Raw genomic sequence first — 4870 nt, 5'->3', positions numbered from 1 at the left:
GGGGGGAGAGGGAAGACAATAGTGTGGGGGGTGTCCGAACCAGACACCGCCTGACAGTGTCAGGCCAGGCTCCTCCTGAGTCACTCCCCGGCTGTGATGGAGCATGAGGTCACTTTGGACGTGGCTCAGGGCTTGCTGCCAGCTGGCAGCACGTGTCCAGGAAGTCTCTAACCAGCACGGGTTTGCAGGCCTGTGACCCATGGTGCCGCGTGAGATGCGCGCTGTGCCGTTCCCCTGGTGCTGGAGACGCCTGGACACAGAAACACAGGCTCCAGAGGGCACGCTGGCCCGGAGGCTCATGGGAGAGCTGCAGCTCCTGGCTAGAGCCAGAACAGTCAGAAAAGCATCAGAGAAGAAAAAAAGCTGTGGTGGAGTACGCTGACCTGTGTCTGCTGGGGCCTACTTTGATTTTGCATCCGACAGCAAAAAACTTGTGCTGTCCACGTGTGCCCAAGACACAGGTGTCTGAGAAGGTGAGGATGTCAAAAAGCACCTTCAAAGTAGAGGGGTGAGAAGTTCTTGAGCCTGGAGACATTTCCCCAGCTTATGCAAACTAGATCGGTGATTATCACTGTTTCCTCCTGCCTTTCCTTCTCCAAGTGCAGAGGTTCCTTAGCTCCATTTTACTGGAGGATGGATGAGTCCAATAGACAGCAGGTTTGTAGCTTAGATTGAGAGTCTGAACTAAAAAAAGTAAAGCTTTGGAAAAGTGCAAAGTCTGTGGCCTTCTGCTGCTTGATCCAAGTTGTGCACAAGATCTGTGAGTCAAACAGTAATCAAAAAACCCCACAACAGCACAAAACACAATGAGGGAAAACGTGACCAAAAATCAAGCTATGGCACTGCATTTGCATGTTACTTTTTAATATTTAACCATTTCAATTTTTATTTGCTCAGAAAAAGGTTAGGGAACAAGATAAAATTATTATAGTATCTAGCTTCAGAACAAAGTAAGATGTGACGTCTGTGAGCATTGATTTCCCAGTGTTATATTAATATCTATTAAACAAATGATTTGGAGAGGCAAAGGCTTCCACTGAAGTATGCCTCAGTGTTTCCTTGCGTTCAAAGGTTTCTGGGAATATAATTTTTGCTCTATAAGCATCTACACTTGCTTGGGCTTATCCAGACTGGGAGAGTTTGTGCTGCTAATAACAGTATTTGAATTCTTAGAATCACAGAATAATTCAGGTGGGATAGGACCTTGAGAAGTCATATTAAGCAGATGGTCCATCCATCTGCTTAAAGCAGAGTTAACTTCAGATTGCTCAGGGCCCCATCCACTCAGGTGCTAGATATTGTCAATGATGGAGGAGCCACAGCCCCTCTGGGATCATTCCAGTGTTTAACCATCCTCACCATGAATAAATTTTTCGATAAATCTAACTACAGTTTCCCAGCATGGGTGCATTGCTCTTCATACTCTTAACATCTGACTGTGTTAAACCAAAGTAGCCCTATCCTGGACTGTCACCAGCCTCTGCTTGGAGAAGGGATGAAACTAGATCTCACAGCAACTTTGCTGGTCTGGTTTCTTGGCATTATGCAGCACATCAGTTTGCCCAGGTCAGACTGACAGAAAAGAAGGGCTGTGGATCCCTGCTCTGCCATGGGAGAGCACAGCCTTTCCACAGCAGGTGTCCCGTCTGTTGCTTTGGGCTGCCTGCTACCTGGTCTCACTGGTCTGGGGTAGACCATAAAATAGACCCTTTGGGAGCTTAAGCCTGTTAGCCCATCAGATCAGCCAGTTTGACAACATGCATCACAGGGCATTACTCTCTGCCATTTACTTACTACTGAACCCAGTACCTTCAGTGCTCCCATCTGTGTGTGCAAGAGAAAAAAACAGAGAGGACCAGCCCAGACACACAATGCTTTCTGACTGAAGGTCACGTTTCAGGAAAAAATGGACAGGCTGTCTGTCCTTCCCCACTGCCGGCTGGCAGCTGGGGAGGAAGAACAGGAAAGTGCTGGGAATGCAGGAAAACAACAATGGTCATGTTTTCCTTCTTTCTTTCTTTTTTCTTTTTCCTACTCTGACAACATTTAACTGGGAATTGAGGGTCATTATCAACTGGTTTCTGGTCACTCCTGGATGCAGGTGTGGTAGGCACATGCCTGCTGACCGCCAGGGAATGGTATATACATTTATCTATGTATATACAGAATTTTTCTGTCTGACATCTGGCAGAGGGGCCATGGACTGTATCTTTATTAACACTTTCGTTTCAGAGCCACTTAAAGTTCAGCTGCTGAATTACTCCTTACATCCCTCTTCTCCCTGAACCTAGGGCACATCGTGAGACATTGCTTACCCAAAGTGTTCAGGAGGGGAAGCCAGGGGTGGGACAGGCTCCTGCAGCACTTCCAACCTTGGAAGGGTTTTATGCAGCTATATGAACTTTGTGAGCATCATGGAGACTGGGAGAGTCTGGCAGGATTTGCTGTAAATAACAGTACATAAAATGATTTGCATGAGCAATCTAGATGAGATCAACAGAGCCTCACAATTTCAGACAGACACGAGCCATCTCTTTCCCCTGCTTCTCCCATCTATCACAGCTTATGTGCTTCTTGGCCAGGTCTGGCTATAGCCATTCTTGTTTGGGATGGACTCACCACCACTCTGTGCCTAACAAAAATCTGTAGTCCAGAATAGGCACAAGTATTTTCCCATCCTTTCATGTCATTTTTCCAACTTCCAGTGCTTTAGGAAGCATTTGTTTCCCAAAAGGGTGGTCAAACACTGGAACAAGCTCCCTAGGGAGGTGGTTGATGTCCCAAGCCTGACAGTGTTTGAGAGGCATTTGGACAATGCCCTTAATAACATGCTTTATCTTGGTCAGCCTTGGATTGTTGTAGGTTCCTTCCAACTGAAGTATTCTATCCTATCCTATCCTATCCTATCCTATCCTATCCCAGTCCATTCCATTCCAGTCTAGCTATTCCAATTTATTCCAATCTGTTCTGTTCTTTTCTGTTCCGTTCTGCTCTGTTCTTTCAGTTGGGAGGGATCTACAATGATCATTCAGTCCAACTGCCTGACCAATTCAGGGCTGACCAAGTTAAAGCATGTTATCAAGGGCATTGTCCAAATGCCTCTTAAACATTGACAGGTTTGAGGCATCGACCACCTCCGTAGGAAGCCTCTTCCAGTGTTTGACCACCCTCTTGGTAAAGAAATGCTTCCTAAGCATATTCTATTCTAATCTAACTCCCTAGTAGGCTCCAAGAGAATGAAGCTCATATATCTTGTTTTATGGCTGAATTACAGCCAATACACAAATCAGAAGATCTGAATGTTGTAGAGCTCAAAGCCTGTCTCTGCCCCAGGGAGCAGGGACATTGCTGCCCTGGGACAAGTGGGCAGGTCCCCACTCTTCTCCTCAGAACTCAGAAGTGGGGATAGAGGAACTCATAGGGAATGGGAGCAATGAGGTTTTTATGTGGCATCTGTCTGTCTCACCCAAAATCCTAGCAAGAGATCCACCCTCCTTTGGCTGCTACATCAGCCAATTCCAATGCTCCTCCTTTCAGGGGCTGCTCAAAATCCATGCAAACCTATGCTGTCTAATCTGTATCGCGTCAGGAAAACCCACCCTTTCTACCCTGTCAGAGGGTAATGCTTTCCCAGAAGTGAGTGTCTATCCCTCCAGTGCTTCAGCCGCCAGACATCATTCGTGAATCTCTGAGGAAGCCCTGTGTGATTGTTGACCATCCCTTCCTTCCACCCAGCCTGGGGGCTCTGGGGGTAAGGATGGTGGAGGACTTGTAACAGGGTCAGTGCACAGATGCTTTTTACAGAAATCTAGATAGCTTTGGCATGTCCCATTATAAAGATTCGCGTTCACCCTCCTCGCTGTATTCATAAAAGGCACCCATCATCCTGACCCCACAGGGCCTGTTCTGATGCACCTCTGCCACGGGGAGCCTGGGAGTCCTGAAGGAACAAGAAACTCCCGAGCCTTACTGCTGAGGGGAAACACGATGGTGCAAGGAAGAAATGATGTGGAGGCAAGAAGCACAATCTCTTAAGTATGTCTGAAGCAGACCCCAACCTGCCATCAGCCCAGCCCTTCCCACACAGCACGGTCCCGGGGAGGAGGGCTCACTCACCTGCGGCAGACGCTGTCCGCACACGACAGCGCAGCACTGTCCCCTGCTCCTGGCTGGCAGCAGTGGCTTTTCCTGGCTTTCCTTCCACTGGATCGAGCTAACGAGGGGCTCCCCTTCCTGGTGCGGCGCGGGCAGCACCAGCGATAGGCTGCAAGCCCTCACCTCTCGCCCGGGCAGGTGCATTCCCCAGCAGGGTGGCGTCTCAGCAAACCTGCTGCTGGCCTTGGAGAGGCTCCAGAGCCGCGTCGGTGTGCAGGCGCTACCCCTCCCTCCTTCCCTCCCTCCCCGGGCAGGATCTGGCCGCACACCGATCCTGGAAGGTGGCTCATTTCCTCCCAGCTGGAGGTGAAGGGGTGCCAGAGCCTGAGGGCAGCTCCCAGGCAGTGGGTGAGAGGAAGCCTGCAGCCAGGTTGGCAGCACTAGGGAAGTTTGACACATTCGGCAAGTATTTGGTGTTATGTGGTATTAAACAAAATAGCTCCTGCACTACTGTATAGGTTAGGGCCATCTGACCACATCAGGATTGAATCTTTGTATGCCATTAGTCCAGCCAGGCACTTAAATCAGGCAAGATGTCACTGTGGTGGCACCTGTCTCTCACCAGGCAGCCACAGCACCCCCTCCCTGGGAGACAGTGGCATCAGCAGAGCCTACCATGCTGCAGAAGAGCTGACTTCTGGTAATCTAGTGGAAAGAAAAAGGTGTCAATTCTGAGAGGAATTAGGGAAACAGAATAAGGACTCATTTGAGAGAG

This window comes from Nestor notabilis, unplaced genomic scaffold, assembly GCF_000696875.1.
Source record: "Nestor notabilis isolate BGI_N333 unplaced genomic scaffold, ASM69687v1 scaffold2594, whole genome shotgun sequence".
Taxonomy (NCBI): domain Eukaryota; kingdom Metazoa; phylum Chordata; class Aves; order Psittaciformes; family Psittacidae; genus Nestor; species Nestor notabilis.
Note: the sequence above shows the minus strand (reverse complement) of the source record.